Below are 12,334 nucleotides of genomic sequence, written 5' to 3' on the forward strand. Positions count from 1 at the left end.
AGCAGCCCTTGAACCTTTGACTGCTAGGGCCCTGATTTTGGATGGTATTGGGATGGAGCTTACGGGCAAGTAGATTCCAGCATTAGAGAGTCAGAGTGTTAGAGTACAGGTGTCTAGAGGTTAGAGTACAGGCCTGGGACACAGGATGGGCACAGATTGTCCAACAAGATCTTGGAATGCATTGGAAATACTTTTTTATTTTAGAAGGTGGGGAAAGAGATGGGGAGAGAAGCTATTCTAGATTTGATTTTGACAAATAGGGTGGAACTGGTTGAGAATTTGAAAGAGGAAGGCAGCTTGGGTGAAAATGATCATGTCATGAGAGAGTTCATGGTTCTAAGGAATGGTAAGAGGGAAAGCAGCAGAAGAAAGATAATGGATTTTCAAGAAGGCAAGATCCCATGAGAAGCAAGTCTAAGGGGAAAACCGATTTGAGAGAGTTGGCAGATTTTCAAAGAGACATTATTAAGGGCACAAGAGCAAACTGTCCTACTGCATAGGAAATATAGGAAGCATGGCAATAGACCACCTTGGCTTAACCAGGAGATCTTCAATGATCTGAAACTCAAAAAGGTGTCCTAAAAATGTGAAAACTAGGTCAAATTATGAAGGATGAATATAAAAAACCAACACAAGCACGTAGGGACAAAATTAGAAAGGCCAAGGCACAAAATGAGATTAAACTAGCTAGAGACATAAAGGGTAACAAGAAAACATTCTACAATTACATTAGAAGTAAGAGGAAGGCCAACAACTGTAGACTGAAAATGTGGAAATGGTAGAAGTGCTGAATGATTTTTTTGTTTCAGTTTTCACCAAAACTGTTAGTAGCCATCAGACATCTAACGTAATGAACACCAGTGAAAATGAGGTAGGATCTGAGGCTGAAATAGGGAAAGAACCAGTTAAAAATGACTTAGACAAGCTAGATATCTTCAAGTAAGCAGGGCTATATCATAGGATACTGAAGGAGTTGACTGAGGAGATCTGAGCCATTAGCGATTAGCTTCAAAAACATATAGAAGATGGGAGAGATTCCAGAGGACTGGAAGAGGGCAAATATAGTGTCAATATATAAAAAGAGGAATAAGGACAACCCAGGGAATTACAGGCCAGTCATCTTAACGTTAGTAACCAGAAAGATAATGGAGCAAATAATTAAGCAATCCATTTGTAAACAGCTAGAAGATAGTAAGGTGATAAGTACTAATCAGTATGGATTTGTCAAGAACAAATCATATTAAACCAACCTGATAGCTTTCTTTAACAGGGTAACAAGCCTTGTGGATAGGGTGGAAGCGGTAGATGTGATATATCTTGACTTCAGTAAGGCTTTTGATACTATCTCACATGACCTCATAAACAAAGTAGGGAAATACAACCTAAATGGAGCTACTATAAGGTGGGTGCATAAGTGATTGGAAAACTGTGCACAGAGAGTAGTTATCAGTGGTTCACAGTCAAGCTGGAAGGGCATATCGAGTAGAATCTCACAGGAATCTGTCCTGGGTCCGGTTGTGTTCAGTATCTTCATCAGTGATTTAGATAATGGCATAAAGAGTACGCTTATAAAGTTTGTGGCTGATACCAAACGGAGAGGGGTTGCAAGTGCTTTGGAGGGTAGGATTAAAAATCAAAATGATCTGGAGAAACTGGAAAAATGAACTGAAGTAAATAGGATGAACAATAAGGACTGATGCAAACTACTCCACTTAGGAAAGAACAATCAATTGCACACAGATAAAATGGGGAATGGCTGCCTAGGAAGGAGTACTGCAGAAAGGGATCTGGCAGTTCTAGTGGATCACATGCTAAATATGAGTCAACACTGTCCTACTGTTGCAGAAAAAGCAAACATCATTCTGAGATTTATTAGCAGGATTGTTTATAAGCAAGACACAAGAAGTAATTCTTTCGCTCTCCTCTGTGCTGATCAGGCGTCAACTGGAGTATTGTGTTCAGTTCTGGGTGCCACATTTCAGGAAAGATGTGAATAAATTGGAGAAAGTCCAGAGGAGAGCAACAGCAATGTTTAAAGGTCTAGAAAACATGACCTATGAGGAAAGATTGAAAAAATTGGGTTTGTTTAGTCTGGAGAAGAGAAGACTGAGGGGGAACACGATAACAGTTTTCAAGTACATAAAAGGTTGTTACAAGGAGGTGGGTGAAAAATTGTTCTTGTTATCCTCAGACGATGGGACAAGAAGCAACAGGTTTAAATTTCAGCAAGGGAAGTTTAGGTTGGACATGAGGAAAAACTTCCTGTCGAGGTGGCTACAAGGTGGAACAAATTGCCTAGGGAGGTTGTAGAATCTCTGTCACTGGAGGTTTTTAAGAACAGTTAAGACAAACACCTGTCAGGAATGGTCTAGTTTTTACTTAGTCCTGCCTTGAATGCAGGGGACTGGACTAGATGACCTCTCAAGGTCCCTTCCAGTCCTTCATACCAAAGACATGTCAAAATTGGACGTGGCCCGATTAGGTTACAGGTAAATTATGTTTAATTTATTTCAATCCAGCCCCTGCCCAAGGCCCAAAAAACACCACGTCTGAGGTACATGGGGGTGAGGGGGTGGAGGTGAGGGGCCCATGACTGGCATAGCAATGAGTGATCTATTGAAGGTCAGCCCTGACATGCACTGGGTGGTGGGGGTATACGTGCAGTCCAAAACTGGCATAGCAGGGGGTGCACTGAGATGCATTGACAGAGCTGTGTGGGGGAGGGGGATTTTAGGACTGACACAGCCTTGGGTGTTAGACTGGGGTGTATTGGCAGTACCACATGGGGAAAGCTTTCTGAGTAACAGCCTGAACTATACCCGGCTTTTGCCACAGTTATTAGTCACTCACCTTTGTAAGCACTACGTTCACCTTTACTTTACCCACAGTTAGTCTGCTTTGTGCCCTTTAGATAGGAGGAGGAACTGAGCGCTTGCACGGTTAGTTAGGTGCTTGGGCGACGCTGCATGAATCAGCATCCGATTGGCAGGCAGTAGGGATTAGCTGTATTTGTACAGTGGGAGATGATTGTACCTCACACCAGCAACAAATGAGACTGAGCTTTTCAAATGCTTTGCTTTGGCTTTCACTGCTCCTCGCCACCTCCCAGCTGCCAATCATCCAGCCAGCTCTCGAGGCAAAAGGGTGAGCAAACACAGCACCTCTGAACTCCATTGGGAGACCACTGGTGAATTAGCAAGCAAGGAGGGGTAAAGGTTTGTGCCTATTATAGGGATTAAAAATATGACAGATGCTTACAGGGGCGATCAAAATCTGACAGACAGAACCAGACAGACAGATTATGCAGGTGTCAGGAATGACTCCAGAGTGAAGCTGCACTGAGATTTGGTGCAGATGACACAGGAAACTGGTGGATTCTCCATCTCTTAGAGTCTTCAGACCCAAACTGGATGCCTTTCTGGAGGAAATGCTTGGCTGGTTGGAATTTTCTGGTTTGTGCTATGCAGGAGTCCAGAACAGATGATCAAAGTGTCCCTTCTGGCCTTAAAAATCTATGGCTTTGCACTTAGGCTGGGGTTTTCAAGAGGTCCCAAGGGAGTTAGATACCAAAATCTCATTGAAATTTCAGTGGCATCTGGGCAGCTAATTCCCTTAAACATCACTGAAATCCCCAGCCTTAAAAGGAGACCTCAGATCCCTCTGCTTCACACTTTGTTACTTTTTCTCTCCAGACACAACATGAGCACGCATCAGGGATCCACAGGACTTTAGTATTTCTTTGCTATAATCATTACTAACTTCTGCAATGGAGCAGTTTCCAAAATGAGGCCTTTGGGGGTATGTCTACACTACAAAAAGCCAACCAACCAGCCCATGGCAGCCAGTCACAGAACCCAGATCTGCAGATGCTGGCTCATGCTACAGTGCTAAAAATAGCAGCGTAGACGTTCCCACTCAGGATTATGCCTCTCACCAGGTTTCAGAGTCTAAGTGGGAACATTTACACTGTTACTTTTAGCCTCCTCATGAGAACCGGAATCTGTAGACCTGGACTCTGAGACTCTCTGCTATGGGATTTTTTTTTTTTTTTTTTGCAGTGTAGATGTGCCCTGTGATGTTTTAACCTGAGCATTTGACTATTTTTGCCTCCTGTTAGCTGAGCAACTATAGTCCTCACCAGCAGCAAACTTCTCTCTCACAAACACACACACACACAAACACACTCAATATAAGGCCATTGCAGAGAAACTAAATGAATTCTTTGCATCAGTCTTCATTATGGAGGATGTGAAGGAGATTCCCACAGCTGAGCCATTCTTTCTAGCTGATAAATCTTAGGAGCTGTCCCAGATTGAGGTGTCATTAGAGGAGGTTTTGGAACAAACTGATAAACTAAACAGTAATAAGTCACCAGGACCAGATGGGATTCCCCCAAGAGTTCTGAAGGAACTCAGATATGCAATTGCAGGACTATTAACTATGGTATGTAACCTATCGCTTAAATCAGCCTCTGTACCAGATGACTGGAGGATCGCCAGTGTGATGCCAATTTTTAAAAAATCCTCCAGAGGGGATCCCGTCAATTACAGGCTGGTGAGCCTAACTTGAGGGAAATCATACCTCACCAATCTACTAGAATTCTTTGAGGATGTCAACAAGCATATGGACAAAAGTGATCCCATGGATACAATGTACTTAGACTTTCAGAAAGCCTTTTACAAGGTCCCTCACCAAAGGCTCTTAAGAAAAGTAAGTAGTCATGGGATAATAAGGAAGGTCCTTTCCTGGATCAGTAACTGGTTAAAAGAGAGGAAACAAAGGGTAGGAATAAATCGTCAGTTTTCAAAATGGAGAGAGGTAAATAGTGGTGTTCCTCAAGCAGCTGTATTGAGACCAGTGCTGTTCAACATATTCATGTGATCTGGAAAAAGGGGTAAACAGTGAGTGGCAAAATTTGCAGAGGATACAAAACTGCTCAAGATAGTTAAGTCCAAAGCAAACTGTGAAGAGTTACAAAGGGGTCTCACAAAACTGGGTGAATGGGCAACAAAATGGCAGATGAAATTTAATGTTGGTAAATGCAAAGTAATGCACATAAAAACATAATTTCAACTATACATACAAAATGATGGGATCTAAATTAGCTGTTCCCAGACAAAAAAGAGATGTTGGAGTCACTGTGGATAGTTCTCTGAAAACATCTACTCAGTGTGAGCAGCAGTCAAAAAAGCTAACAGAAGGATACGAACCACTAGGAAAGGGATAGAATGTAAGACAGAAAATCATGTAATGCCTCTATATAAATCCATGGTACACCCACATCTTGAATACTGCGTGCAGATCTGGTCACCCCACCTCATAAAAGATATATTAGAATTGGAAAAGGTACAGAGTAGGGCAACAAAAATTATTAAGGGTACGGAACAGCTTCCATATGTGGAGAGATTAAAAAAACTGGGACTTTTCAGAATGGAAAATGGACGCCTAAGAGGGGATGTGATAGCAGTTTATAAAATCTTGACTGATGTGGAGAAAGTGAATAAAGAAATGTTATTTACTTCTTTACATAACACAAGAACTAGGGGTCACACAATGAAATTAATTGACAGCAGGTTCAAAACAAACAAAAGAAAGTACTTCTTCACACAATGCACGGTCCAGCTGTGGAACTCATTGCCAGAGGATGTTGTGAAGGCCAAAACTATAACGGTTCAAAAAAGAATTAGATAAGTTCATAGAGGATAGGTCCATTAATGGCTACTAGCCAGGATGGGTCAGGGATGCAATACCAAGCTCTGAGCGTCACTAGCCTTTGTTTGCCAGACGCTAGGAGTGGAGGACAGGGGGATGGATCATTCAGTGATCGCCTGTTCTGTTCATTTCCTCTGAAGCAGCTGGCATTGGCCTCTGCTGAAAGACACTAGGCTAGATGGAGCATTGGTCTGATCCAGTACGGCCGTTCTTATGTTCTTACACACACATACTCAGCCATAGGCTGAGTGCACAACTATTGTTTTTTCCCATCTGACACCTGAACATAAAGAAGCTTCTAAAAATAAGCATGAAAGAAACATAATTCGGAACGGACTGGAAGCACAACAGTTAGAGTGCTCTCTGTGGAGCCCAAACTTTGGGCCAACCCTCAGGCTAAACCCAAACTAGAGCCAGCTATCTCTTGGCCCAACTATCCCTGCCATCTGAGGATCTCAAAGCAGTTGTGTAGATATTAAGGAACTGAACCTCAAAACTCCCCCATAGGCATAATTATTCCTATTGACTAATAGTCTAATAATATTATGCACAGTTGGGGAAACTGAGGCACAGAGAAGCCATGACCATGGAAAATTTTGGTCATGCCAATGCTCTGCCACCAACCCAACTGACCCAACCAGGGCCATGTCCAAGTTTGACATTTGGATGGAATTTTGAGAAGTTGGGTGGGGGTGAGAAAAATGTCACTGAAATTTCTACAAAATTCTCCAATCAACTGAGTGGTTCCCTTCTCTCCCCCCCCCCCAACAGCTATGGTCTAATTTCCATGGGAAAGGTTTTTTAACGAGTTGTACAAATACAGTTATGCTGGTATAATACCTCTTGTGACACACATTCTGGTATAAGCATCCACATGGTATAATTATATTAGTTTAAATTCACACCTTAGGTTAGATAAAAAAAAATCTTCCCCATGTAGTCCAGGTCTTAAGGCCTAGTCTAAACATAGGTTTGGTACTGGTAGAACTATTTCAGTTAGGGGTGTGATTATTTTTTTAATAAACCCGTATAATTATACTGGTCCAATCACAAGTGGGGACACAGTTATATTGGTATAGTTTATAGCTTAATCCCCTTCCTGTATGCGAGTAGCTAAAGAATTTTGTATGATATAACTGCATCCATATTAGAGGTATTGTACCACTAACTATAATGGTGTACTAAAGGTGACATAACTTGTATGTAGACAAACCGAAACAAAAATGTTCATGCAGAAGCAGAGAAAATGATGTAAAAATAGTTAGAGAGAGCAGTATAGGATGCAGTAGAAAAGGAACACCAGTGAATATACAGATTACATTCAGGACAGGAGAAAAGAGAGGCAGATGGTGGGAGGGCGGGAGAAAGACATGCAGAAAAAGAATGGAGATGGAGAAATGGAAAGGCGGTGAATGTTGAGGCAAGGTGTGTTAGTAGCTGAGACCAGCTGGGCTCAGGATCGCTCAGGCTGCGGTGATGAACAAGCAGAGTGAAATGTCATGTAGCTGTTTTGTGGCTTCACTGCTTTTAAAGAATTGTTTCTATGAGAAACCAGCTTGGCGGATACACCTCACACAGGAGGCAATAGGTGAATGAAGCAACAAGCACATTCCGATGGCATGACACATGCTCGGAATTAACCGTTCGCAAACCGTGGAACCGTTATTGTGCAACGCAGGGGTTTCGGAGGCATCTGGCTCAGTCATTTCTCATGCTTGGCTGCTGGTTTCTCCCCATTGATGCTTGCCTAGGCATGTCCTTGTATTTTCCTTCAATGCACAGACACCCAGAATATGTCTGCTTCTTATGTTGCTGTCACATACCCAGTTGTTCTTCATGAAATGGTCAAATGGTGACCCAAACTCAACTGGCATTGACCAGAACTAGTTAGGATGTAACGTCAGAGGCTGCTGATGGACGGATCCTATCTTAGCTGTAGAAGATCACAGCCTAGCAATTAGAGCACATGCCCAGGAGGCAAGACCCCAGATCTCCACTCTTAGCTGTGCCACTGACTCTTATGGGCAAGTAATTTGGAAGCTCAGTCTAATGGTTAGAGCAGGGGACCGGGGATCAGGATACCTGGGTTCTGTAGCCATCACTGGCTTGCTGTGAATCACTTCCCCTCTCTATGCCTTTGCTTTCCCTGTCTGTACTGTGGTAGTGATAACACTTATCTGTCTCATGGGGCACTGGGAAGCTGAGGCTTAATTTTTAGTTTTCATGGGGATAGAGTGTCCAGAGCTCTTAGACAGCTTTGAAAATTTCAGCCTTGCTTACTGAATCCTTGTAAAATGCTTTGAGCTCCTGGGTTAGCATGCAACTGACAGGTTGGTGGATGCCCATGTCCTTCAGGAATTGCTGTGCCATCAGTTCCTTCCCCCACTCCCAGCTACTTCCACTTGATGGTACCCCGTCTCTATGACCCATGGGAGGTGCTGCACCCCGGGTTACCATTTCAGCATGGCAGTAAGAGCTTAAGTGTATCAGGACCATGGGCATCTGGGACCCACAGCCATAAAATACATGACTGTGTGCCAGTGAGGCCTGGTCCTTGCCAGGTTGTGTGTGCGTGTCCTGTGGTTGACGTACTGAAATCAGCGAGCCTGAGGTTATGTCCCAGGCCCCAGGAGTGCATCAAATAGAAGTGCTGACTCTTGAGAATGAGGAGCATAATGGCGCTTCATGGATCATGGCGACACAGCGTGGGCAGCTGCACAGCCTGGACCAAAGTCCTGGAATGGATTCTTTGGTTTCTTCTTTACTTGTGCCAAGCTCTTGGTCGGCAATCTGGAGAGGAAGTCCCTGACACTTCTAGAGTCATATGGGCTTTTTCCTGTGATTTTACTCTCAGTGCTCCTTAGGCTCCTAAGTGTCCAAGTCGTTTTTGCAAATTGGACTAAGGTTCTTAGGCCCAGATCTCAAAGGTATTTAGGCGGCTTTGATTTCAGTGGGAGTTAGGTGCCTAAAGACCTTTGAGGATCTGGGCCTTCAGCCACTAAGGACATTTGAAAATTTTGCCCCAAGTCCCAGTCAACTCTTGGGGAAGAGTATTTGTGTTGGAGGAAATGTGGCATGTAATGGGTTAAAACACAGTGAGCTATGATCTCCTTCCTCTCATAAGCCTGAGGCACTCATTGTCCTAGGGAGTGAGCGCTGAGCTGTACTCTGCTAACAACTGTTATGTCTACTGGAGCCCAGCCACTAAGCAGAGCCCTTGCCAATATCTCCTGTTACAACAAAGGCTGACAAGGCTCCCTGTGCAGAGTCAGTGTGAGGTGGTGAAGCAGGCTAGCCGTAACCCACCAAGGCCATTGGCACTGAGACGCGTGGGTTGTCTCTCTGACTGGAGATACCAAGGCCGAAAGGGACTATTGTGATCATCCAGTCTGACCTCATGTATGACACAGGTCAGAACTTCACTCAAAGTATTTCCAGAGCAGATCTTTTAGAGAAACACCCGGTCTTGATTTAAAAGTTGTCAGAGATGGAGAATCCACCAGGACCCTTGGTGAATTGTTCCAATGGTTATTTACTCTCCCTGTTTGAAAAAAAACCATGTACACCACAATACCCTCTTCTTTCTGTCCCTCCACCCATCTCCCACATCATCTGAGTCTAGTTTATTGTCCACATCTCCAGGGCCTGCCCTAGCCCTGGCCCTGGCTCCTCAGCACTTTTGTCTCCTATCGTTGTTTTCCCCTGTACTCCACCCATGATGGCATTTCTGAATGTCTGTCTCCTTCCCTCAGCCATTTCTCTGTATCTCTTTGGTACACGGAGTCCCCTTCTTGAGCTGATCCTCACAGCCACTACCCTTGCCTCCTTCGGATCCCTCCTCCAGCCCCACTTCTGGTGTGACATCTGCAAAGACTGGCCTGCCAAAAATGGCTGGATTTAATGGCAGTCAGGGAGACCTGATTTCAGTCACTCCCTCAACTAATAACTCATTGTTTTTATCTTACAGTACTTCCCATTCAGGATCCCCTAGTCACGCACACCTCTAGCTTCTGTACTCACCTCAATGTCATTTCACCATGGCCCTTTCCTTTCACTCTTACTTGCTGCATCCTGTTTCTAATTAGATCAGAAGATTTTCAGGGCAGGGGCCGTGTCTTCTTGTGTGATTATGCAGTCCCTGGTGCAACAGCACTTCTGGGTGAATACTAATACTCCTAGTATATTGCTCATGCTGTTGTATTACTAACATGAATCCTACTGCTGCTGCTGCTAACTCACTGTTCACAGGATTTCACACTACCTACAGGCTGGCCTTTGCGGCTGCAGATACTTCACTGGTGTTCAGGGACTGGAGGGTCCTCTTTTCCCTTGGGATCAACAAGTGAGCCTGGCACAAAGCTGGGTTTAGAGTTGATTTGCACAAGCTGAGTGTCTAGATCTTTGTGTTTTGCTTGTCCACTCTCACCCCCCTCTGTCCCGCAGTACTGCTGCTCCTTATTGCACAAGTCAGCGCAGGTGTGCGGGTTTACATTCCCTCCCTGACTCTTTTCAAAGCGAATTCCCAGAGTGATCGGACTGGTTTGGTGACTGTATTGGTGCAGGAGGGAGATGGGGGAAGTAGTATCCTTTTGAAGGGATCCAGGGAAGGATTTGTTGGATGCAAATTTCACGGGGATGCAGGGAGAGGGGCCGGGGGGGAGCCAAGTGGCTTTGCATTTCTGTGGCAGAGCTGGGGCAGAGGCGGGGGTCTCACTAGTTTTGTTTTGTAAGCGTTAGGAACCCTGGTTTTATAGCAGTGATGAAATAAAAGCTCTAGGGGTGAAATTCTCCCTGGGTTGAGGGCTCGCACGAGGGTCGAGTACCACTTACTTCTCATGGAAGCCCAAAATTGAACTCTGAAAGACCAGGCGGGTAAAGTCTGTTCTCTTTTACCCTGGTGTAAATCCAGCACCATTCATCAGAGTGCCATGGATTACAGCAGCTTCACACAAGAGAAGCTGGAGTCTTGTCTGTCTCAATATCAGGATTTAGGGGGCAGAGCTAAGTTTGCAATCTGGATGGCCCCCCTTGAGCAGAGAGGCCCCCGTGTAGGCGTGGAGCACATTCCCGTGTTTATGCAGAATTGTGAGACCGTCCTCATCACCAGAGCGAGGAACAAATCAGAACCTCAAGGGCTTTTCATTGACTAAAACACGCGCACAATATTCAGGCTGCAGCCAAGCCGAGCCATTCAGGAAACCTGTCCTGTCAGAAGCAAGGATCTGCATATCTCAGGCGAGAGCCTCACCTGTACTCTGTAGCTCTCTGTTGTGTGGGTTTTTTTCTTTACCCAACACAAACACCATGAAGAAATCACAGGGCCTGATTGGATCCCAAATAACTGTTTTTACTTAACCATACACAACACGCCAGGCCTGGCTACGCACACACTGCAGCTTGGACTGGTTTGTGGCAGCTTCTAACACAGTACAAGGTGAGCACCACTAAAAGGCTCCCAGTTTGTTTAAAGGGATACTACCCTATTGCTGTCTGCTTTTAGCAAGCGGTCAAGGGAATGGGTGAAAGGGGAATACATTTCCTCTCCAGTGCCTTGACCTTGGGCTCAGCCTTCACTCCTGAGCAGACTGTTTGTAAGGCATTTTTATCCTGAGCTGGGAGCACGTGACACCCATTTTGCACCCTACACCCCACACAAATGACTGTGCGAGGTGCAGGAGGAAAGAGAACCAGGCCCGTTTGGTGCCTGATCAAACTCTCATTGAAGTCAATGGAAACATGACTTGTGGGCACGTGTGTGTGGGGAGATGGATCCGTCCCATGGGGTGCTGTGGCTTCACCTTGAAGAAGAGCACCCCAGGGTGTATGTGTTCCCCAGGATAAGATGTGTGGCTGCCGGGAGTTTTATGGCAGGGTGGGGAAAAGCTGTATCAGGAGCTCCCTGTCTAGCTACTTGAAGGAGGAACGGTCTTAGACGCGACTGACTGGGCCAACATCTGAAGGGTGTGTATCCTGTTAGATGTAGGTTAAATCCTCTCTCCTGCGAGAGCTTTTCCCCTGTCCCTAATCCCAGCATCCCAGCAGGGATTCCAGGTACATCTCTCAATTGAATGGGCAGTGGGCCCAGAGCCACAAAATTCTTGTTCAGATCCAAATCCATAATTCCTCAAAACTTGGGGGAACTTCATGGATTCATAGATTTTTAAGGCCGGAAGGGACTATTATGATAATCTATTCTGACCTCATAAGAGCTGCCATTCTGGGTCAGGCCATGGTCCTTCTTGCCCAGTATTCTGTCTCTGGTGGTGGCCCATCCCTGAGCTTCATGGGGAGCGTACAAAACAGAGCAGTTGTGGACTGAGGAACCCGCGTCTTCCATTCCTGGCTTCTGGTAGTCAGAGGTTTAGGGTTGTCCTGAGCATCCCTGGCCATCTTGGCTAACAGCCATGGATGGTCCTATCCTCCATGAACTTATCCAGTTCTTCTTTGGACCCAGTTATACTTTTGGCCATCACAACATCCCATGGCAATGCGTTCCCCAGGTTGGCTGTGCATTGTCCTGCATAGCACAGCCTGAGAACGTCACCCAGTAATTCCTGCGTCTAATCCAACAATTTGTGGTGGAGGAGAGAATCCAGGAGTCCTCTACTCTGATTACTAGATT

Source organism: Emydura macquarii, unplaced genomic scaffold, assembly GCF_026122565.2.
Source record: "Emydura macquarii macquarii isolate MOO-44397 ecotype Brisbane River unplaced genomic scaffold, CSIRO-AGI_Emac_v2 contig_1253, whole genome shotgun sequence".
Lineage (NCBI taxonomy): Eukaryota > Metazoa > Chordata > Testudines > Chelidae > Emydura > Emydura macquarii.